Here is a 26,360-nt window from a genome sequence, read left to right as displayed (position 1 = left end):
ATCTGTAAAACACTCCTCCTATACATTAGGCCCAGGGAACTTTATGAATGAGTTTGTAGAAAAACTTTTAACAGTCAGAGCATTGAGGGAATTTTCTGTGAGATTGTGTATCTTAGCAACAGCAAAACAACCACACCCTTAAAAATCTCACCATTATGACTGCCCAATAATGGCATGGCAAACTGAACACACAAAGGCCCACAAGGTCTCAAACATCTCAAAGAACTATAGGCAACTGAGGGAAGCTGGAGTGGAAAAGGTGGTCTACTCCAGGGACAAGCACACAATTGGCTGTCCAGTGCCAGATAAGCATCCCTGAAAACAGATACACAAGTAACTTTGTATAGACTGAATTGGTTATATGTAAGATTTTGTGTTTATTCATATTCATATATGTGCCAAATAAAATTATTAGGAAAAAATGGTCAAGTATTTCAGGGTGATCAGGGAAGGCAATCTAAGAGTGTTTAGATGAATGGAAAATTTTGTCATTATATTATGTTCTAAAAGATTAAAAAAATAAAATACTTGAAATCCGATTTTGCTCACATCGAACACATTTCTAAGATTCTATAATTCTGCATGTTAGTGATCTTTACAGAAATCAAACACCCTAGTTTCTTGCAATTTAATGAGTTTGTCTTGAATATCATGCTTTCCTTTACTGGTGAGAAGAAAGTGTCACAGTTTTCAGGAACATAACTGCACAGAATCTGAAATGGAAATTTGACTCTTTTTATTAAGTAAAGTATCACTTTATAAGACACTTGGATGACTTATGATCATGACAAATACCTCAGAATATATCATGTAATGATACTTAATACAATCATTTGGCAAAATAAGATTCTTACATGACTACATTAGATGTGACTCTGCATTCATTTACTGGAATTGAGAGATTGACTTCCAAAATCCCATGTTATACAGAATGAAAGAGCAGATGTTATAACATACTGGAATCAGGAGACTAGAACCAGTATAAAAATAAAAGTAGATAGGGCTCAAGATCTTGCATTTTGGGGCTGGAGAGATGGCTCAGTGGTTAAAAGCACTGACTGCTCTTCCAGAGGTCCTGAGCTTAATTCTCAGCCAGGCAGTGTTGGTGCATGCCTTTAATTCCAGCACTTGGGAGACAGATGCAGGTGGGTTTCTGAGTTTGAGGCCAGCCTGGTCTACAGAGTGAGTTTCAGGACAGCCAGGGCTATACAGAGAAATCATGTCTCAAAAAACAAACAAAATACAAAACAAAACAAAATCTTGTATTTTTAAGAGAAGATATATGGAGTGTTCTCATGTGTAGAGAATATGTATAGGTTTCGGTTGTGCATTGATGTCATTTTCCGTCACTTTAGTCCTTATATATTGAAGCAATGTCTTTCATTTAAACTGAGAGTTCACAACTGGACTAGTCTAGCCAGAAGGCTAGATCAAGCTCTAGCTATATCAACTAACTCTACTTACCTGTTGCTAGGATATCTACCAGCCTTACCTGAGGATTTGGTGTCTGAACTCTGATTCTCATGCTTTTGTGAAAAGCCGTTTATGAAGTGAGATTCATCTCCTACACCATATTCTCTTAAGTGATATTTTAGATAACCTTTCTAACAGATTGTTTTTTTTTTCCCATTGTATTTTGATATTTTAAAGTATAGTGCTATAATTGCCTGGTATTTTGCTTTTCTTTTAATTTAAAAAAAATGGCTTTGAGGTTATTACAGTGTGCCACATGTTCAGGTGAGATAGTTTTTCATTGTTTTAAATTGCCTCCGTGAGAGTTTTAAATCTGTAGACTTTTTGTTTTTGTTCATTTTGAATAATAACTGCAATTATTTCTAAAAATGATTTTACCTTCAGACATTGCTAGTCTACAGAAGTTATCATTTTATGATTAATTTCAGGCATTTCTAAATTCTTTTTGTAACACTGTACTAGTTAATTGATTCCCTCAGAGCTATCATCACACTCATAATGTATTTTTCAGAAATGCCCTATTATAAAGGCTGTTAGCCAAATTTTCATTTTTGGTATTTCTCCGTAATCTTCATTCCTATTTGTTTTACATTAATGGCATTCTTCCCAACATGGTAGTTTATTGATTCAGAATGTTACACACTGTATCGAAGTTATACTCACTTTCCATCCCTCTCAGGTCCACCATGCCATTTTTTGTGCCTTCTGTACCAAAGACGATACACCAAGTACAATTTATGTTACTAATATACTCATTTGAGCATGCTCAATCCCCCAGTGAGTAAGCTTAAAGTTAACTCTGTCTTTTGTATCACCCATGACAGAAGCCATAAACTGTGAACATATACCCTTTATTTTTTTTTTTTCATTCTCAAGTACGAGTCTGGAGTTATTGATACCTCTGTCATAGAAGCTTTCCTGCTCATAGCAGTAAGATCATGGACATCCACATGACTTCTGGCTGCATCATGAAACCTCAACATGGTCCCCAGTGGCAGCATGGACCATGAACCTCCTTCGGCTTATCTTCTTTAAAAACCTACTTTAATAAGGGTTCTTAAACTCTTCAACCTCTCTTATAGCCAACTCTCCAAAGGTAAGGGAGGAAGATGGCTAATAGGACTAGGGGGCAAATGGATCTGTTTAGAAGTAGTTCTTTGGGGGCAATTTCAATCTCTGTTGTTAACACTATAGTCTACTAGAAAAAGAGCAAACATGAGTCAGCAGCAGCACATGCTTGATCCAAAAAAAAAAAAAAAAAACTTGAGGTTCTGCCAATCAGCACAAATGTGCTGAAGAGGCAAGGTGTAGCTGCAATACCAACAAAAGTTCTTTGATATATTTCTCTCTAAAAAAAATCACAAGTAAAGACCAGAATAAACGAAGCCCAACAAGGACTAGTGTACTTGCTATTTGTGTGTCAGCTTGACATGAGCTGGAGTTATCATAGAGAAAGGAGACTCCCTCAGGAAATCCTCAATGAGATCCAGCTCTAAGGCATTTCATCAATTAGTTATCAAGGGTAGGAGAGCCCATTGTGGGTGGAACCATCCCTGGGCTTGTAGTCCTGGGTTCTATAAGAAAGTAAGTTTAGAAAGCCAGTAATTAACATCCCTCCATGGCCTCTGTATCAGCTCCTGCCTCCAGGTTCCTTCTGTGTGAGTTCCTGTCCTGACTTCCTTTGGTAAAGAATTGCAATATGAAAGCATAAGTTGAATGTCCTTTTCTCCCCACCTTGCTTCTTGGTCATGATGTTTGTGCAGGAATAGAAACCCTGACTAATACAACTAGCAAGGAGGATTAGTGCCAGAGCATCATCCAATATTTATTCAATTCAACTATTTCCAAGTATCATGTGTCCTCCCAAGCATCCGCTACAGAAAAACATCACATCCTCTTCCACCAGACCATTTCCAGAAAACCACCATGTGTCTACTTCATCAAAACATCTTCTCATAAGACACTTTCCAGAAAAACATCGCATGATGCGTTTTTAATGAAACCAGCCATTCCCACTTCAGATCTCATTTTGGACCTCAAAAGCACAGATGTCTTATTGTAAGTAGCCTTGTATGTTTGGGCAATGTTTAATTTAAAACCTTTCTAATCATTATTGTTTATTTCAATTGATGGAATACAAAATGTGTTATTACTGGAATTAAATGTGTACATAGCATAATGGTTAGAGTTCTGAGTCTGTAAAAATCAAGTACTCTCTTCATCTAATTAAAACCAACCAAGTTACTTCTTCAATCTAGAATGACATTTGAGCAGAAAATAGTATATATAAAAGACCAAAAAACAAACAAAAAATCCACTGGCAATATAAATTTAACACTGAAGTGTTAGCTATTGTGATAATTTGAGTGAAATAAATCATGGGAATACAAATATCAAAAGAAAAGTTCAAAGTATCCTTATTTGCAAGTAATATGATATATACAAAAAAGTCCTTAAAGCTCTTACTATTGAACTTCTATAGGTAGTAATCACTTTCAGAAAAGTAGCAAGATACATAATTAAAAGGTAGAAATCAGTAGTCCTCTAGATACAAATTAAACATCAACAAAAAAACAAACAAACAAAACTGTGGGAAACAGCACCCTTTGCAATAACCTACAAAACAAACAAACAAACAGCAATACAACTAACCATGACTCCATAACTCCAACAAACAAGTGAATGACATTGTAGAATAAAAGCTCTAAGGACAACACTGGAGACGCCCCCAGCCAAGAAGCTGGACACTTAAGTCATAACATTTAAGTAACTCTCTACCTGGAGAACTGCCCCGTTCCCAATACTTGGTTCCCAAAGACCCACTGTACCATCCAGATCCCTCTCTTTATGCTGTGCTGTGCTGCTGGGCCCACACCTTAACTCCATAGGATTTCCATTGCTCAGATGCTTGCCACACCAGTCCAGAAAAAAAACAAAGAAAAAGAGAGAGAGAGAGACCCCTTCCCCCTGCTGCACCAAAGGCCATGCTGACAATCAGAAGACCAGTCCCATCTTGGACAAACACTCCTAAGTGGATCAGTGGTCACTCTGGCCATTAAAAATCCAGACCACAAAGACCAGAAGACCAAAGAGAAAAGAGAAACCGAGGAACAGAACACTAATCTGCCAAAAAAAAAAAAAAAAAAAAAATCAAAGAACAGTACCAGGGCCCCAAATGTCTCTGTAATAACACAACCAACTATATCAAGGGCAATATGGCCCCAGCACAGCTGAGCTATGCTATAATATCAAATCCTAAATATTTCAATGTAGCTGAAGAAAAAGAAAATGACCTTAAAACCAACATTATTTAGATGATAGATGTCCTTACAAGGAAAAATAAACAAAGCCGCAAAAGAAACTGTTGAAAACCTGAAAATGAAAAAAAAAAAAAAAAGTAATAAAGAAAACACAAACTGAAAAATTCTGAAAAATATAGGTAAGTGAACAGTCACTACAGATGCAAGTATCAACAGCAAAATAGAGGGAATGGAAGAGAGTATCACAGACACTGAAGATTCAATAGAAGAAATAGATTCATTAGTCAAAGAAAATGTTAAATCTAAAGAATTCTAAACACAAAACATCCAGGATATCTGAAACACAAAACATCCAGGATATCTGAGACAGTATGCAAAAACCAAATGTAAGAATAATCAGAATAGAAGGAAAGAATCCCATCTCAGAAACCCAGACATTACACTTAACAAAATCATAGAATAAAATTTCTTAACATAAAGAGAGGCATGCCTCTAAAGGCTCAATGTGCTTTAAAGACACCAAATATTTTAGGCTACAAAAGAAATTCCCCATGCCACATAATATTAAAAAAACCTAAACATACACAACAAGAATGAAAGGATCAATAAGGAAAGAAAATTATAAATGTCACAGAGGAAGTGAAAATAAATGCGTAAGTCAGAATCGAAAATTCTCGAAATCAAAAATTTACTTTTGATCATAAAAGTATTGAATTAAATAAAACAGCACTCATGTCAGCAATACAACAAACCATTCCTAGAAAACATTATGATCAAACATTCTCCCAGTTACTTATATATCAATTTCTAGATGGTATAACACATCAAATAACTTGTCAAATTGCACATCATATGAATTTGTGAATATTTATCATTTATGTGGATATATACATATATTACATATACATGTATATATATATGTATATATGTATATATATATATATATATATATATATATATATATATATACATGCAATCTGATGAATTTATTCTTGTTTGTGCATATTGTTTCAGGGAAGAACATTTCATATTCTCAGTTTGGGTAACCTCTCTAGTCTTTTGCTTCAGGGTTCTAGCCTATCTGCTGTTCAAAAATCTCTACTAATTCCCTTGCTGGATTAGTTTTGGCCAGTGATCCCGTGCTGTAAAGTCATCTGAGTCTGTATTAATTTTTTATTTCACACTTGAGAGGTCTCCACTCTGTTTGGCTCAAAAAAGTCTTGTGTTTATTTCAACAGTTCTTCTGCTTTGAAGGGGAAATGGATTCTGTCCAAATAAATATAATTTATGAGTTTGAAAGTCATGGAAGTTATATATTTTAATTGCTTAGATTGGCTAAACTGCTGTTTTCTGGGTTAGAACAAACCACTTAATTACATTCACAGGGCTTTGTTTATGTCAGAGTATGTTACCAATAATATTCTTAAATATATATAATCAGATTAAAATTATTAAAAAATTATCAAACTGTAAACAGATTTTAAGTTTATTTTAAGTTTTATGTCTTTTTCATTTGTATTTGTTACAGATACTAGAATGAAGAATGTGAGCTACAGTCAGTATTTTGATGAGGAGCTAAATTCTGATTAAGGTCTCTCTGACAAGGACTTAAATTTCTTTTGGATGTGCAGAACTATGCACATTTACTTCATGTATATATTCTCATCTCCACGATCACGGCCATGTGACAGAATCCCGAAAAAGATGGATGTGTTAACATTTCCTCAGAAAATAAAGTAAGGTATTAGAAAGAGATATGTAATCGTTCTTTTCCTCCTGGTTACCCATAGTGCAGTCATGATCCTTAGTGTCAAATAATTTCCCGGCCACCAGGAAGATGCAAGTCACATGATAAACATGAGTAAACAAGAAGGGATAAAAACTGGAAGACTTCAATAAACACCCTCTGGTCAACATGGTATGGTCCCAGAAATGACACTCTCCCTCAGATACATTTTAAATGTAGGCCGTGAACATGAATGGTTTCAAAGAAGGCAGACTCATGAAATGTGAAAGGAGATGGGCCATGAACTGTTCCTTGACAAATGAACTAGGAGAGCATGATGGATGAACAGGCTACACTTACAGGAGTACATACTGGTTCATTTTAAACCATCAAACCTTGGAATGTGCCATGGACCACTGATTGCAATGTGCTTCAAGTCCCCTTCTTAGGAGAATGACATTTTAGCCACTACTGCCACTTTCACCTTATACTGGTGTATTAGTCAGGGTTCTCTAGAGTCACAGAACTTATGGATAGTCTCTAGATAGTAAAGGAATTTATTGATGACTTACAGTCGGCAGCCCAATTCCCAACAATTGTTCAGTCGCAGCTGTGAATGGAAGTCCAAGGATCTAGCAGTTACTCAGTCTCACGCAGCAAGCAGGCGAAGGAGCAAGAGCAAGAGCTAGACTCTCTTCTTCCAATGTCCTTATATTGTCTCCAGCAGAAGGTGTAGCCCAGATTAAAGGTGTGTTCCACCACACCTTCAATCCCAGATGAAAGGTGTAGCCCAGATTAAAGGTGTGTTCCTTAAACTCGGAGATTCAATCTTCTGGAATCCATAGCCACTATGGCTCAAAATCTTCAAACCAAGATCCAGATAAGGATCACCAAGCCTCCAGATAAGGGTCACTGGTGAGCCTTCCAATTCTGGATTGTAGTTCATTCCAAATATAGTCAAGTTGACAACCAGGAATAGCCACTACAACTGGTTTTTCAAGAGTCAGCTAATATGCATCATTGTGACTTTACATGGCTTTAGATTGTAAATCAATACTTTGATAAACCACATGAAAACAGAAAGAAAATGGAACCTATTGTTCTGCAGTCCCAATGAAATAACTGATAATTATTTGGCTTCCTTTCTTTGAAAGTAGCTGAATGTATTCCCTCTAAGAGTAGAAAATAAAGAGATGTTAGCTAGCCCAGCAGTCAGGTTTTGTATTTGTTAATTGCCTGCCTAGTGCATTACTCAAAATCAGTATGTCTTAAAGTTAGTAGTGTAATCAGCTAAAACTGTTGACAAACAGTATTTGCTGTGTTCTGACTTCATGGACTGTCTTTAAATGTTTTAAATTTAAAACAGAATGTTCAGTGTATACTAATCAATAAAAACACTTCCATACACATTAGAATATACACTACCATGGAGGAGAACACTTGTAAATCAAACACTCAGAATCAAAAACATAGTAGGTGTTTTGTTGTTGTTGTTGTTGTTGTTTTAAGTGAACACATTGGGGCTCACACAAAATTGTTACACTTTTTTAGAAGGACGTGAAGTTGATCACTATAAGATTTTGCTGGTTCTCTGTTCAAAACGAGATTCTTAGACAGTGAAACTTTACTCAGGAAATAAGGTTCCTGTCTAATAAAACTGAGTGCCAGAGTGGGATTGCTGAAACTCACGAGAACTTCTGCAAGTGATTTTCTGATCACATGTGCCATAGCAGTTAGTTCTCTCTCTCTCTCTCTCTCTCTCTCTCTCTCTCTCTCTCTCTCTCTCTCTCTCTCACACACACACACATACACACACACACACACACACACACACACACACACACACACACACACTCACTAACATCACAAACATACAAATATATATTCACCCAGGCATGTGGAGATGTGATGTGCTGGGATGTAAGAGATACCCAGGGGGATTGCACTTTCTCCAAAAAGAAGTGCAGGGGGAAGTGAAGAGGAGGAGACTGAGGAGGAGGAGGAGGAGGAGGAGGAGAGAGGAGGAGGAGGAGAAGGAGGAAGAGGAGGAGGAGGGGGATTTCACTTTCTCCAAAAAGAAGTGCAGGGGGAAGTGAAGAGGAGAAGAAAGAGGAGGAGAAGGAGAAGAAGGAGGAGGAGGAGGAGGAGGAGGAGGAGGAGGAGGAAGAGGAGGAGGAGGAGGAGGAGGAGGAGGAGGAGGGATTGTGGGAGGGTATGACCAGAAGTAGAGTAGTCATCAGGAAGTAAAATGAATTTTTAAAAAAGTGAAATATTTGATTTAACATAATTGGATTTTGCTTAAAATGGAAGAAAAAGAAAAAACAAACAAACAGGATATACCCTAAATCTGTGGAGATGAAACATATTTCAAGGTAAATGAGATTTGGACACTATTACAACAGATGTTCCATTTATTTCTACAGCACCATTCCTATATTTAACAAATATTTTTTCATAAGATGAGGAATTTATATACTTTAACATATGCTTTGGTAATAAGAGAAAGCTTGAGTCATGAACTTTCAAATGTCAATAAAAGTCCATTTGACAAGTATTTTTCATTTACACCAAAGAATCCATACACTTGGAAAATAAAAATATAAATCCATATTTCAAGGAGGATTTTCCTTGAAATAGATTCCAAAACTAATAACATGGTGTAAACATTCACAGATGAATTAAATATATTCCAATGAAGACTTTTAGTCAATTTCTTTATTTAATGTAATGAAACTTTAATAGTCATTAGACCATTAATAGAAATAATGCTAAATGTTATTCTGATAATTGTATATTTTTTAGTATGACAACTAATATATGCTATAACCACAATGTACCGCATGATATTATAAGAAATTATTTGGGTTTTATTTATTTATTTATTTATTTATCTTTTTTTTTTTTTTTTGAGACAGGGTTTCTCTGTGTAGCCTTGGCTGTCCTGGAACTCACTCTGTAGACCAGGCTGGCCTCGAACTCAGAAATCCACCTGCCTCTGCCTCCCAGGTACTGGAATTAAAGGCCCGGCTCCTTGGGTTGGTTTTAAATATCTATAATTTGTTTTGGGTAATAGAAATACAATTTCCTGCTCTTAATTTGAATTTGTCTCCATGTTGATGTATTTGTCAGTCAGACTCTTAGTTCAATTAATTTCTTGATTGATGACAAATAACTATTATTATATACTTTCAAATACTTTTTTTTTCAGTTTGACAAGTTCATTTGTAACTCACATCTATCATTTCATAAATGCTTAGGTACAGATGCAATTTATTTTAATTTGCATAGAAAATGAAGATATCTTTTTAGATATCTTGTAGGTTGGATTTAGGTAGTAAACTTAACTTCATAGTGAACTAAAAAAATCTAGTTTTTTTTTTCTTTTTTCTTTTTTTTTTTTTTTTCCCTCTTCTACTAAAGGAGCAAAATACCACTGGTGAACTCACTCTGAAATCTTGCTTTGTGCTGACAGTTGAACTATAACTGTATTTCATAAACCATAGCGTTCCCAAGTTACTGAAAATAAATTGATTTTCTGGAAATATGCGACACACAGGTTCCCAGTATGAGTCTTGAACAGTCTGTCCCTAAAGTAGTTATTTCCATTTACACCCCTGACCTGCCAGTATCTTCAGCACTACTGTAGTTTTTCATGTACTTCAAAAGCTACAGATCTGTTTCCATCCCTCTTAATCTAATATAAACTGCACATGCTTCTATCAGTAAAGACCTTCATTTTTATCCGTCTTCGATTTCATGACACCAATGGTTCTATATTTCATAGAAAACGGAGCAGAATGAAATTACACATCGCTCAGATTTCAGCAATATCTGCTTTATGTGATTCAGGACCTCCATACAAAGAAGAGGTCATTCTTAATATTTCAGAAAATGCTTCTTTCAGGGGATTCTATATGATAAGCTTTACAATCTGTTGAGTACGTTTATTTGGAAAATGTGAAAACAATGAAAAACAATTAAAGGATAAAATGACAATGTTCAATATGAACGCAGGCAGTTAATAAAGCTGTTGGTCAAAACCATGACATATTGTATTGCCTATACAGCATAAAGACAGAATGGAGTAAATAAATTGCTGTAGTATCCTAAATTTAGGATAGACACCATTGGCAAGCTTAAACATAGAGTCACAAGAAAATGGTAAAGAAAAATATAATTTATAAACTCAAAATTTATAGAGCAGAAAAAATATTTTATTTTAAAACTAGTGGCTTCATTTTGCACTGACTGTATTGTACACATTTTGAAAAGAAATCTAATTACGTTGCTTTAATTAAGTTTTATCAGAACTTAAATATAAGAAGAAGGAAAAGTGGTACATGAATGAAAAGAAAATTTAAAAATGAAGTCATGCTAAGTGTGAAGATATTTAGATTTTAAATCTACACTTTAGTGCAAAATAGATTCCTTAGGAAATACATTTTTGCAAAATATGGAATGGTGTATTTTCAATTTTCCAATTGACTTACGTGTGAATGGGATGGTTAAAAAGTGGGTGGGTAGGGGAGTGGAGGTGGGTGGATATGCGGGACTTTTGGTATAGCATTGGAAATGTAAATGAGCTAAATACCTAATAAAAAAATGGAAAAAAAAGTGAGAGCATTGCATAAGATTCCCTGCTGTATGGTATTCTTACAAAATTTTGTTGGGTCCATGTTGATATCCTACTAAATTCACTTTATAGCATTGTATATGAGAGAATTAGTTCAGATGTTCCGGTCTGTTGATCCGAGACATTGTAATGTATTAACTATCTGCCACAGAAACTCCAGGCACTAGAGAGAATGTTAAGGTCTCAGTCATACAGATGGTTGTCAGGGCAAAGATCCAGTCCTGTTGTGAAGGCAGAACTCTGAATATGGATGGAGAACAGAAGAGGATTTGCATGTGCTATAATCCACGAGGCCAGCCAGGGGGAGATTCCATGTCTATAACTGGGTAATTGACTGGAATGGCTTGTCTGAATAGATGTAAGCTGATTTGAAATGATGGAGAATGAAGCCCTGCTGGGAACCTGTAGCAGATCTGAATAAATGCATGGGCTGAGGCCAGAGAGCAGAAATTAAGCCTCCTGAAAACCAGGGATGTGTGACCATGTACCAGGAGTGAGTCCAGAAGCATATGCCAAAGTAAGATCAACAAGGACCAGCTGTCACCATTACAATACAGGTAGAAAAGAAAAGAAGCTAGAGACAAAGAGGTCTGAAACGAAGAAATCTAAAGGAGACATGCACCTGTGTCCTCTTAGATGCTTGGGTGGTCTGTTATTTATAAATTTTTATTCAACACACCTGCTTTAATTACTAAGGTTCTGGTAGAAATGGCTTGATTTAACACCTATATTCCTCAATACTGTTTGAGAATCTCTGCAAACTTGCACACTAATGTCGTCAGGTTCTGCATGGGTGAAAGGGCATGACAGAGATGCCTAACACACACAAAGAACTTTGAAATGTGTGTGGCAGATCATTTCTCTCTTGGCTTGGAATAAGCTGAGGATGGTCTTGACTGGGAAATCTTGTTTGTTATAACAAATATACTAATGACTGTTTTTGGCAGCTGTTGTTGTTGCTGGGTTTTTGGTCTATTGTTTTAATATGGAAAGGATATGAGAAGCATGCGTGAAAATGAGCTTCCTTGGGTGAATAGATGTAAAGGATTGTATTACTTTTTTTTTTCTTCAAATAACTGGGCTATTGGATCGTCTCTCAATTCCCTGTCAAACCCTCTTATCTTTATTGGAGGCCAACTAAAACTCCCTGAGTTATGAAATCATTGGCCTTGTTTTTGTTATATATATATATACATATATATATATATATATATATATATATATATATATATATATTGTATATTTTCATTTGCATGTTAAATATTTCCCCTTTCCAGGTCTCTCCTTCAGAAAACCCCTATCCCATCTCCCCTTCCCCCGCCTCTATGAGGGTGCCCCCCCATCCACCACTGTCCTCCCACCCTGGCTTTCCATACACTGGGGCATCGAACACCCTCAGGCCCAAGGGCCTCTCTTCCCACTGATGTCCAACAAGGTCATCCTCTGACACATATGTGGCCAGCGCTATAGGTTGCTCTACCTGTACTCTTTGGGTGGTGGTACAGTCCCTGGGAGCTACAGGGGTTCTGGCCTGTTGACACTGTTGCTTTCTCCATGGAGCTGCAAACCTCCTCAGCTCCTTCAGTCCCTTCTCCAACTGCTTCATCAGGGAACCCTGATCCCAGTCCAATGGTTGGCTTCCAGCTTCTGCCTCTGTCTTTGTCAGGCTCTGGCTGAGCCTCTCAGAAGACAGCTATATCAGGCTTCTATCAGCATTCACTTCTTGGCATCCACAATAGTGTCTGGGTTTGGTGACTGTATAAGGGATGGATCCCCAGGTGTGGCAGTCTCTGATCTCTGGTATCCTTCAGTCTCAGCTCGACACTTTGTCTCCATATTTTGTTCTGTGAGTATTTTGTTCAATCTTCTAAAAAGCACTAAAGCATCCACATTTTGGCCTTCCTTCTTCTTAAGCTTCATGTGGTCTGTGAATTGAACCTTGGGTATTCTGAACTTCTAGGCTAATATTGACTTATCAGTGAATTCATACCCTGTTTGTTCTTTTGTGACTGAGTTATCTCACTCAGGATGATGTTTTCTAGATCCATCCATTTGCCTTAGAATTTCATGAAGTCATTGTTTTTACTAGTTGAATAGTATTCTATCTTTAAAATGTACCACATTTTCTGTATCCATTCCTCTGTTGAGAGATATCTTGGTTGTTTCCAGCTTCTGGCTATTATAAATATGACTGCAATCAACATAGTGTAGCATGTGTCCTTATTACATGTTGGAGCATCTTCTGGGTGTATGTCCAATTTCCATTATGAATATTGATGCAAAAATAATAAAATGATCGCAAACTGAATTGAAGAACACACCAAATGATCAGTCACCATGATCTAGCCTCCTCTCCATTTCCATCCCTGCAGTTCTTTCAGACTGGAACAATTATGGGTCAGAGTTTTGGTGGTGGGATGGCAACACCATCCCTCACTTGATGCCCTATCTTCTACAAGTTCCCTCTCCCCAAAGTATGGCATTCCATCTGATGTCCCTATCTTTGAGTCCTGAGAGCTTCTTACCTCCCAGGACTCTGGTACATTCTGGAGGGTACACCCCCACCCCACCTCGTGCCTCTCAACTTTTCATTATTTTCATTCTTTCTGCCGACCCTCAAGAATTTCAGTCCTTTTCTCCTACCCAATACCGGAACATGTTCTCCTCTCTGCACCCCCACCCTTCCCCCAACACCTTTCCCATCCAGGTCCCTCCCATCCCACTTGTGGTTGTTCTCTTCTCCCTCCCAAATGGGGCTGAGGCATCCTCACTTGGGCCCTTCAGCTTGTTGAGCTTTATGAGTTCTGTGGGCTGTATCTTGTGTATTCTGTATGGATTTTGTTGTTTTTGTTTTTGTTTTTGTTTGATTGTTTGTTTGTTTTGTTTTTTTGGCTAATATCCAATTATTAGCGAGTACATACCAAGCATGTCATTTTGGGTCTGAGTTTTCTCTCAGGATGATGTTTTCATTTGCCTGCAAAACTCAGGATGAAACTCGGGTTTTTAACAGCTAAGTAGTATTCCACTGTGAAAATGAACCACCTTTTCTGTATGTATTCTGTTGGGGGACATGTAGGTTGTTTCCAGCTTCTGACTGTCACAAACATGCCCACTAGGAACATAGTGGAACAGGTGCCCCTGTGGCAAGGTAGTGCATCTTTTGAGTATATTCCCAAGAATGGTGTGGCTGGGTCTTCAGGTAGATCTATTTCCAATTTTCTGAGGAAACTCCAGATTGATTTCCAGATTGGTTGTAACAGTTTGCAATCCCATCAACAATGGAGGAGTGTTCCTCTTTCTCCACATCTTTCCCAACATGTGTTGGCATCTGAGGTTTTGATCTTAGCCATTCTGATTGGTGTAAGGTGGTATCTCAGGGTCGTTTTGATTTGCATTTCTCTGATGACTAAGGACTACAAACATTTCTTTAGGTCCTTCTCAGCTATTCAAGATTTCTCTGTTGTGAATTCTCAGTTTAGTTCTATACCCCATTTTTTGATTGGGTTATTTGGTTTATTGGTGGTTTGCTTCTTGAGTTCTTCATATATTTTGGATATTAGTGCTCTATCAGATGTGGGGTTAATAAATATTTTTACCAATCTTTAGATTGCTGATTTGTCTTATTGGCTGTCTTTTGCCTTATAGAAGCTTTCCAGTTTCATGAAGTCCCATTTATCAATTCTTGATCTTAGAGCATGAGTCATTGAAGTTGTATTTCAGAAATTTCCCCTTGTGCCAAAGAGTGCAATGCTCTTTCCTAATTTCTCTTCTATTAGATTCAGTGTATCAGGTTCTATGTTGAGGTCCTTAATCCACTTGGACCAGAGCATTGGGCAAGGTTACAAATATGGGTCTATTTTTATTTTTCTACATATTGACAGCCAGTTAGATCAGCACCATTTTGTTTTTCCCATTGTATATTTTTGGCTTCTTTGTCAAAGATCATGTACCCATAACTGTGTGGTTTTATTTCTTGGTCTTCAACTCTATCTCAATGATCAATGTGTCTGTCTCTGTACCCATACCATACAGTTTTTGTCATTATTGCTCTAGAGTAAAGATTGAGTTCAGGAATGGTGATTCCTCCAGCTGTTCTTTCATTGTTAAGTATTGTTTTCGCTATACTGGGTTTTTAATCTTTTCAGATGAGTTTGAGAATTTCTATTTCCATGTCTTTGAATGATTCTATTGGGATTTTTATGGGGTTTTCATTGATTCTGTAGACTGTCTTTGGTAGGATAGCCATTTTTACTATGTTATTCCTGCCAATCCATGAACACGTGAGCACTCTCCATTTTCTGAGTTCTTCAATTTCTTTCTTGAGAGATTTGAAGTTGTTGTCATACAGATAACCCAAGTCCAAAAAATAAATTCATGCATTTAATTATATAAACAATGAATACTATTTTAGAAAAGGTATGTTCTAGAAATAATTTATCATTATAATACTGGGAATACACATGCATTTTATTGACTATAGTAAGTTTTGCTGAAACATTATTTATAGGTTATCAGAAATTCACATCTATTTAGACATACTCTGTTTCATCGGGTAAACATATAATGGTGAAGAGACAATCTAACTCATTAATTTTGAAGCTTTCAGAGAACAGAGAAGCTCATGGAGTGAATTAATTGCTATCTACAAATGTAAGATGTTAGATGATTTCTAGGAGATTAATCATAAATTTAAACTAAAATAAAAGAATTGGGTTATATTATCAATTTACAACACAACAGTTATGTTTTATAAAATAATAAATTTATATACACACAAATATATTGTATTCTACTTTAAATGGTGCCATAAAAGTAGAAACCATAGTCATTGTGAGTTGTGCAATGCTTCACCACTCCTTGCCCATACTTACTTATTAAAGATTCAAGGATATGTGGAATAAATTACCTTTATGCAGGTCATGGTATTCCTTTTAAAATGATATTGTGAGGATTTCTATCTTATAGAAAACATGAGTAACATCTATATCTTTATAGAGTACATTGTTCTCAAACAGAATGAAAATATCAGTGCTGACTAAGGATCAGAATGAACTGAATGGAAACACTGAGGACCAGAGTCAGGGCTATCTGTTAGCACACTAGTGGCTTTCTATTCATTTCTTAGTGAATTTTTCCAACACTTTTACTTATCTCCTATTTTCCATATATATGAATATGTATTTCTAAATATTTGTAGTTCCTACTATGTAGAAGAGGCAACTATCTTTGTAAGACCTTGAAAGAAGAAAGGCCACTCTTGTTTGATATGTGAAGGACATACATCAAGTTAAATGATGATATTCCAGTATTGCAACTTAAATCAATAGAAATTAAGTCAGAGATAGAGCACTGATATTTTAGACAGTAATGATCAATTCAAATCTTTCATCAGGATATGCAGAAATAAATATGATATCAGCTTACTTTGGGCTAGTAAAACATTTATTAATTTTTTTATATTTATTGGCACTTGTTCTACATGTAAGCCCGTGGAAATGAAGTTAGAGATGATTGAGAGCTGGTAATTGAACTGAGGTCCTTCAGAATAGTAGCCAGTGAGTGCTCTGAATCACTGAACTACCTCTAGAGGCACTGTTAAAGAAATCTTGGTTAGCGTTATTTATTATAGAGAAGTAAAAATGAAGAAATCATAATCACAATGAATATTAGTTTAAGTTTTATAAAATATAGCCTACAAAAAGGTCACATATGAAAGATTTAATATAAAGGTTACTGGAGAAAATTCTATCTTAAAAATGAGTAAACATGTAATTTTTAAAAGTTTTTTACGTTTTCAGAAAATGTGATATTTTTTATATATGGCTACCTCAGTATGATTTTAGAGCTATATAAGTAATTCATATTCTAATATTTCATTGTAATAATATTCAACATAGTTATACATGTGTACAATATTTATTCATGAAAGTTATATATGTATTAAATATAGCACATATCATAATTACATATAAAAAGTATGATAATTCATTAATTCTAGTTTTAGTATCTCATGTACATATAATACCTAACCACAGGAAATACGATGCATGTAATGGAGTGTTTAAGGAAATTTACATATTTTCCAAGATATATATGTGTGTGTGTGTGTGTGTGTGTGTGTATTTGTGTTGGCTTTACGAGATTGGGTTCCTCTGTTTAGCCCTGGCTGTCCTGGGACTCACTCCATAGACCAGGCTGGCCTCAAACTCAGAAATCTGCCTGCCCCTGCCTCCCAAGTGCTGGGATTAAAGGCGTGTGCCATCACTGCCCGTTTTTTTTTTTTTTTTTTTTTTTTTTTTTTTGGTTGTTGTAGTTTTTTGTTTTGTTTTGTTTTCTTTTCTTTTTTTGGCCAAGCTACACTTTTTAAAATAAATATTTTATTCAAAGCAAGATAAAAGATTATAAACATTAAAGTATTCATTTTTTTTTCTTAGGCAAAGGATAAAAATTCTTTAACAAATGTGAACTGGGCACATCAGGTTTTCAGATGAATTTTAAAATAAATTTTTGAAGGTCCTTTAATAATCAAGATTTTATTCTCACTAAAGAGAAATTGTATTAGAATCTCAACTGGACATTTTTACAATATCTTCTTCTAAATCAAGAATTATGACTTCTTATTGCCCGAGCTTTTGTTCCCACCGGAAAGAACATGCTCAGGACAACCAGAATCTTCTGCGGCAAAAGCTTTATTGTTTACTTCTTTAGGAGCAAGAGAGAGAATGGCAAAACCCCGTCCCTTTTAAGGAGAATTATCCTCTGCCTAGGACGTGTCGTTCCCTGATTGGCTGCAGCCCATCGGCTGAGTTGTCGTCACGGGGAAGGCAGAGCACATGGAGTGAAGAATTACCCCGACACATGCGCAGATTATTTGTTTACTACTTAGAACACAGGATGTCAGCGCCATCTTGTAATGGTGAATGTGAGGGCGGCTCCCCACAACTTCTTTCTAAAATGTTCTCGAGTGGCCATCTGTATTTTGTTGTAAGCAGCTGCAAAGCTTAGATATTTTGCAGTATAATATTCAAAATTTTGAAAATTATTTGGTAATTAAATTTGGGTTACTTATCATTTAAAAAATATTAGTGTGGTATGAGTTGAATATCCTTTAGTTTGCTTCTTTTAAGTGTATTTTACAGTTTTATTATAATCAAATAATAATCCTTTTTAATTAAATGCGTATTTTCTCTCATGTAATACTTCTCAAACACATTTCTCCCCCTCTCCTTTTCCTTCAAGCTGCTCCCCTTCTATCTTTCTGCCACATCCACAGCCCCTCCATTTCCCTTCAGAAAAGAGCAGGTGTCCAAGAGACATCAAGAAAAAACACAACAAAACCAGAGACAAAAGACAAGGCAAAATCCCTGATACTGAGGATAATGAAGTCAACCCAATGTTAAGAAAAAAAAATGTCCCAAAAGCAGGCCACAGAGTCAGAGATGTACTCTCTCCCTCTGTTAGGAGTCCCATAAAACTACCAAGCTAACAGCTACAACATACATCAAGATGACCTGAACAGTTGTTGCAGCCTCCTTCAGGCTCCATGCTTCCCGGATTCAGTCTTTGTTAGCCCATATTAACTCTGCTTTATTGATCCAGTAAACCCATTTCTCTTGGTGACCCTCTAGCTACTCTGATTTCTACAATTTTTTTCTCTCCTTCATCCAGAATTGGGGAGAACCATATAAGACCTCTAAAGACTCTCTCTCTCTCTCTCTCTCTCTCTCTCTCTCTCTCTCTCTCTCTCTCTCTGTGTGTGTGTGTCTCTGTGTCTCTCTGTGACTCTCTGTCTCTGTTTCTGTCTCTCTCTCTCTCTCTGATGTCTAACTGTGGGTTTCTAACATTTCCTGCCATAGAAAGCCTTTGATGTTGACTACAAGTACACCAGTGTGTGTAGCAGACTATCTTGTTTTGTTCTGTTTACATCTCTGGAGTATCTAGTCTCTAGTTTCTGTTCATCCAAGCACTGTAGCCCATGGGCCACAAGTTAAATCAAATATTAGTTGGCCTCTCAAACAAGTTATGTGGCACTTCTGTAGGAGCACATCCTGCAGGAAGAACAATATTTTCATTACACCATAGCCATTACTAAGCATTTCACGCTCCCCCCGTATATCCTTACCTCTATCCCATTATTCAGAATACTATGTAACTAATTCATGTTTCTGTAAATATTCTAACAGGAGTCTTTACACATACTTTTTCCCTGTAGCTATAATTATGTATTATTTGACCAGAATCTCCCTTGGCCCCCAAGCTCCAGCAAGCTTTAAGTGACCATTATCAAAGGACTCACTAAGTCATTAGTATTTATTTTCATGTGAATGAGATTCTATGCTTGTTGGTCTAAGAAGTATTATCTCCTATGTTTCCCATATTACCATGGATGGCAGTTTCCTGTGTCAGTATTTCACTTTGTTTTAAACCATATTTTTTTTAATATTTTTATTACACATTTTCCTCAATTACATTTCCAATGCTATCCCAAAAGTCCCCCATACCCTCTCCCCCACTTCCCTACCCACCCATTCCCATTTTTTTGGCCCTGGCATTCCCCTGTACTGGGGCATATACAGTTTGCATGTTCAATGGGCCTCTCTTTCCAGTGATGGCCGACTAGGCCATCTTTTGATACATATGCAGCTAGAGTCAAGAGCTCCGGGGTACTGGTTCATAATGTTGTTCCACCTATAGGGTTGCAGATCCCTTTAGCTCCTTGGGTACTTTCTCTAGATCCTCCATTGGGAGCCCTGTGATCCATCCAATAGCTGACTGTGAGCATCCACTTCTGTGTTTGCTAGGCCCCGGCATAGTCTCACAAGAGACAGCTACATTCACTGATTAATGAACATTTAGCATGTTTCTATACCTACTGTGAACAGTGCTAAAATAATCAGCATTCGAGCAGTCAATGCTCTGTGTATAAATACATCTTCTGTATACCTTACAAGTAACAGTACGGCCAGATCCTCTAGACGTCCTGGTTATAAGATTGCAAGAAATGTCCACACTGTTTAACATAGTCATATATCACTTTTCTTCATATATTGTGTAAGATTTTCATACCATCATGAATTCTGTGGGGTTTTGAATTGCAGTTCCCTGAGAATTAGTGTTGTTGAGTTTCTTGCCTTGGATATTTAGTTATCTATTTTGAGAAATATTCAAGTTGGTAAATTGCATACTTTTACTAGAAATATTTTTTCTTATCTCTCGAGTGCATCCTGTTAACTTTGTTTTAGGAATTAGCTCCAGATATTTAGTTTGCAATACATCCCATCCTTTTAACATAGTCTCCCCATTTGTTTGTGGTTTCATTTCATGTTAATATGATCATATTTTCTCCTCCCACAATTCCTTTCATATCTTCTCTTCCATACCTACCTGGTGATAAGTTGTTTTAAAAACAAACAAACAAACAAACAAAAAACAAATGCCACAAAACCTAGATCACAGAATAAGCCACAACCTCAAAACAAAAAAGAAACAAACAAAAGCAAGAACAAAGCAGACTGTAAACAAATACAAGCCCAGAAAAAACACATTGATTGTTGATCAATTACTCTTGAACGTGAGACCTGCATTGCAGTGTTTAATATGCCCAGTGTTATTCTCTGGAAGAAAACAGAATTTCTCTCTCCTAGAGATTATAAGTGATAATTCAGTTGTTAACTAGTGGCTAGTTAAACTAGTTGTTAAACTAGTGGCTAGGTTTCTACTCATTTATGTATTTAATCTTTTAAATATATGAAATAGATTATAATAAAAGAAAACAAAACTATCACATAGAAGTTGGACATACAAACTCTGCTTAGAATATTTGAAACTCAAGATCTAAACATACAAAAAAGCAATTTTGACAGAGTCAGTTTCTGGTATGATGGTCATGATGGTGGTGTCAGCTATTAAAGTTTATACTCTGAAAAGTCTATTTGAAGATAAGAGGAAAGTAGAACTTAAAACTCCAACACAGATTACTTAAAGTTGAAAAATAAAAAAAAGAGGTAGAAAAATCTAATACACTGTTCAGTCAAGATATCTGTCATACTTCCCATTACATTTTCAGAAATACATATAAGTGAACCATACGTAAGGAAAATTATCACATTATGTACAGATAACTTTATTGACCCAGTTATACTTAAATATAACACAAGGTGTCACGTAAAATTTAGATTTAATTGAATGAAGCCATATTAACTATTTTTCTAAGATTAAAAATCTTTCTGAGCATGTGTTCCCCAGTGGAGGAGTTAGAGAAAGGACTGAAGAAGCTGAAGGGGTTTGCAGCCTCATAGGAAGAACAACAATATCAACCAACCAGACACCCCTCCCCCAGAGCTCCCAGGGACTAAATCACCAACTAAGGAGTATATGGAGGAACCCATGGGTCCAGCTACCTATGTAACATTCAGATGATGGCCTTGTCGGGCATCAGTGGGAGGAGACGCCCATGGTCCTGTGAAGGCTCAATGCCCCAGTATAGGGGAATACCAGGGTGGGGAGGCAGGAATGGGTGAATAAGTGGGTGAGAACCCTCATAGAAATGAGGGAGGGTAATGATTTAGGGGGTTCTGGGTGGGGGACCAGGAAAGCAGATTACATTTGAAATATAAATAAAGAAAATATCCAATTAAAAAAAAAAGAAAAAGAAAATTTTTTTCTGACATATATATAAATGACATAAATTATCAATGTTCATAAACATGCCACCAGTTTGCTTTTACCTAGAATTTTCTCTGTATAGGTAGCAGGTACAAATTAATTAAAGAAATTTCCAATACATTACATTATAAATCATTTGTGAATTACATAACCATGGACTGAATATATCAACTTTTCTCTACTAAATCTTTCACAAAAAAATTAAATAGAAGCACACCACTGAAAAATATTTCTAACGTTTTTACAACCAAATATAATGTGAAATATGGTCCACAAGTATTAATTTTTATATACTTAGTCCCTATTTCCAAAAGCTAACATTATAATTAAAACTGGAAAGGCATTCTTTTCTCATAAAAATTAGGCAATGCCTTTGTCTTTGATATAAGATATATAAAAGGTAGTTGATGTTTATGACTAAGATGCATTCTGTCCAGACATTAGCTAAGATTATTAGAGATAAGATGAACTTACTTTTATATTATCCATCGGCAGTGTTATGCTGGTTTCTGCACAGCTATTGGTATTGATAATGCATTATCACAAGCAGGAGTGAGGGACATACTACTGAAAAGATCTGACATTAGTATAAATAAACAAGACCTTTATAAATTCTCAAAATCATCAAAAACAAGAAGAAAACAATGAGATAATCTTGACAGCATCAGATCCAATAAGTTAACCTAAAGAGAAATGTAGTATCTGGAATCAGATGGGCTCTTCTTGTGTCCCAATTATGATAGATATTAGATCAAAGGAGACCAGCAGTCTCAACTAACCTGGATCCCCGAGATCTCAAACATTGGACCACTAAACAGGCAGCATACACCAGCTGCTATGAGGCCCCCACCACACATAAAGTAGAGGAATACTGGGTCTGTGTTCAGTCTGAGAAGATGTTCCTATCCCTCAAAAGACTGGAGGCCCCAGGGAGTTTCGAGGTCAGGTGGGGTGGGGTGGGTAGTGGGGATATCCTCATAGAGACAGGGCGATGGGGAGGAGGAATGGGATGTGGAACAGTCAGAGGGTGTGCGGGGAGGGGAATGAAATCTGTAATAAATAAATAAATAGTCATAAAATCTGTAATGAATAAATAAATAAATAAATCGCTATAAAATCTGAAATAAATAAATAAACAAATAAACAAACAAACAAATAGTTATAATAAACAGACGCTAAATAAGTATAAGGAAAATATTGTTAAAATGTAAATCAAAATATACTTAAAAATATTTACCATTAAACATTATGATGTCTTAAAATTTGTAAGAAAACAAAAACAAGTACCTGTAATTTTGTACCTACAGTGAAAATTCTTTATCTGAAAATTTAAAATACACTAATTTAGCATGTATTTTTTTTTCTTCTGGAGTGTAATACAGTGTGATTCAAATTGTGCTATATACCATATGTGTGAACAGTCATTTTAAATGAGCAAGAGACTGTGTACTGAGCTCTATACAACTAATAAAAGTTACTATCAAAGAAAAAAAAAGAAGTTGGACAAGACATAGACAGAAGGAAAAGAGCCCAGTATTGGGCACGCAAGTCAGAAACCCATGCATTCGAATGATCATGAATTACAAAACCCTAAAAACATGACCACAGATCTTCTAAACTGGAAGCCATAGTACAAATGCAGAGAACCTGGGGAAGGCAAGTGCAGACCTATTCCATGCTGTGTCAATCCCGATGAATTCACAAGAGATATGATCAAGTTAATTTAAAGAGCCTTGTTCTCCTGGTGTCCTTCAACCTCTCTGGCTCTTGCATTCTTTTCTCCTTTTTTTATTAGATATTTTCTTTATTTAAATTTCAAATGTTATCCCCTTTCCTGGTACCCCTCCCCCCAAAAAATTCCCCTATTCCCTTTGCTCTGCACACCAACCCACCCACTCCTGCTTCCTGGCCCTGGTATTCCCCTATACTGGGGCATAGAACCTTCACAGGACCCAGGGCCTCTCCTCCCATTGATGACCAACTAGGCCATCCTCTGCTACATATGCAACTAGAGACACTAGTCACACTAAGTGTTTCCTTTGGTTGGTGGTTTAGTCCCAGTGAGCTCTGGGGGTACTGGTTACTTCATATTGTTGTTCCAAAACCCTTCAGCTCCTTGAGTGCTTTCTCTAGCTACTTCATTGGGGACCCTGTGCTTTGTTCCCTGGATAGCTGTGAACATCCACTTCTGAATTTGTCAGGGACTAGCATAGCCTCTCAGGATACAGCTATATCAGGCTCCTGTCAGCAAGCTCTTGTTGGCATCCAAAATAGTGTCAGATTTTGGTGGTTGTTTATGGGATAGATCCCTAATTGGGGCAGACTCTAGATGGTCATTCCTTCAGTTTCTGCTGGACATTTACCCAAAAGGTGCTCCAACATGTAATAAGGACACATGCTCCACTATGTTCATAGCAGCCTTATTTATAATAAATAGAAGGCAGAAAGAACCCAGATGTCCCAGATGACCCAGAACAGAAGAATGGATACAGAAAACTGTGGTAGATTTACACAATGGAGTACTACTCAGCTATTAAAAACAATGAATTTATGAAATTATTAGACAAATGGATGGATCTGGAGGATATCATCCTGAGTGAGGTTACCCAGTCACAAAAGAACATACATGATATGTACTCACTGATAAGTGGATATTAGCCCAGAGCCGGGATACCCAAGATACAATTCACAAAACACAAGAAACTCAAGAAGAAGGAAGGCAAAAGTATGGGAACTAGGATCCTTCTTCTCTCTCTCTCTTTTTTTCTTTTTCTCTCTCTGTTTTTTAATACACAAGTTGAAAATCTGTATATCTGCATATAAATACCCATGGAAGTAGTTCCAGATACAATGTGGCTCTTGCGTTCTTACTGTCTCCTCTTCCCTGGGGTTCACTGAGCTCTGTGTAGAGGGAGTTGATGAGAGAGAGCCCATTTACGGATGAGTTTTCCAAGTTCTCTGTGCATAATGTCTGATTGGAGTCTCTGAATTTGTTCCTTCTAACTACATTGTACTTTCCTACTCTTTCTAAGACTACCTTTTAATTAATTTATTTCTTCTTTCCTTTCTTTTATCAGTTTTATATTTTTCATTATGGAAATCTTTCATCTATGTGTTTAATTTCATTTGTTGATACTGCAATTGAGATTGGGTGTTTGGTTTTTTGCTGTTACTGTAAATTGCTGCAATTACCTTTTGTTATATTGGATGTATATTTTGCAATTTCATAGAATTCGCTTTTATTGATTTTGTGTAAATTTGCATGTATGAGGTCATCCCTATTTTTAAAAGAAGATAATTCATCACCTCCACTGATAAAATGCCTTTTACTTGCTTTTCTTCCTGACTTGCCCTAGTTATACTCTCTGGATTTGGTGTCTGGCTTTGCATGACGAGGAATAGATTGATTTGTGGTGATGAACAAAATTTAAGAACACTGTTGAGCTCAGATAGCAGTCGTATTTTTGAGAGTTTTTACATTCATATTAATAGGAAAATTGGTCCATTGGTTATATTTGTTGTGTTTTTGTTTGTTTTGATTTTTTGGGTGGGTGGGTGGGTATTTTAATTAGAGAAATTCAGTCTCTTGTTAAAGTCTTTAAAAGTGTCATGTCACCTGTAATTTCTGAGGGGATAGATTTATAATAATTTTCTGTTTTTTAATAATTTAATTGTTGTGGTTTGAATTAGTTGGCAATATAGTTTGGCCTGTATCTTTCATCATATCTGCAAGAGTCCCAATGATTCTGTTATTAGAAACATTATAGTGCATTATTTTGCATCTCTGACTGTACTTTCATTTTCTCAGGATATTTTTTTAACCTAAAATTTGATTTGTTGAATTTTGTATGCTATTTGTTCTGAGTTAGTTTCTATTATTTATTCTTTCTATCTCTATTGTAATTTTTAATTTCTTTTACTTCCTTGTTCCTTATAATGCTGGTATACACACCAATATCTATACATTTAGTCATAAAATTGTTTTTACTTAGTCCTATGTTTTATAAAGAAAATTTTATGTTTCATTTGCCTCAAAAATAGTGAATTCCTCAATTAAAACGTTTATTGAGGTGAATGTCAAATTCCTGAATGTGCATTATATTACAAACTTACCCTAATTGGTGATTTTTTTAAAAGAGATGTGATCAATATTATATTTCCTATTTAAAAGTGTTCCTATACATTTTGTGATTCGGTGTTGTAAGCATGCACCTCTGCTGCTGTTGAATGAATGTTTAGTAAATATGGGCAGATTTATTTAGTCTAGAGTTTAATTTAAATACCATTTTTCTTTGACTTCTATTCTTTCCTAATGATCTGTATCCTGACTGACTCAAGCAGGGTTTGTAATCTCTCTCCCTTTCTTATATTGTATCCTATAACATGATCTCTTTGTTTGTATAGTGTAGGGTATTGTTTTGTTTATTTATTTATTTTTTACAGTTTCTTGGATTACAACAAAATGAAATTAGTCTAAACGACAGCTTATAAGAATGTGTGGAGAGAATTCGTGGAAAAAGAAGGCATGGAAATTAAGAACATTTGCAGCTGAGTAGAGGAAGGATGTGAAAGTTTCTCTTTACTGAGTGAGAATTAAGAGTCA

The 26,360-nt window shown here is 36.1% G+C and overlaps 1 long non-coding RNA gene across 3 annotated transcripts; it reads left to right on the top strand.

Moving 5' to 3' along the window:
* The first annotated feature begins 228 nt into the window (after positions 1-228).
* On the top strand, positions 229-6,350 carry Gm41277. Of its 3 annotated transcripts, none has more exons than XR_875054.1 (4): positions 229-333; positions 2,350-2,569; positions 3,237-3,531; positions 6,262-6,350. It is a non-coding gene; the product is annotated as a predicted gene, 41277 (long non-coding RNA). The 3 variants fall into 3 exon arrangements; XR_875053.1 differs by having other exon boundaries at positions 229-363; positions 3,380-3,531; XR_875052.1 differs by having other exon boundaries at positions 229-363.
* Positions 6,351-26,360: the final 20,010 nt, after the last annotated feature.

This window comes from Mus musculus, chromosome 15 (assembly GCF_000001635.26).
Source record: "Mus musculus strain C57BL/6J chromosome 15, GRCm38.p6 C57BL/6J".
Lineage (NCBI taxonomy): Eukaryota > Metazoa > Chordata > Mammalia > Rodentia > Muridae > Mus > Mus musculus.
This window is presented reverse-complemented; position numbering and strand designations above follow the sequence as displayed.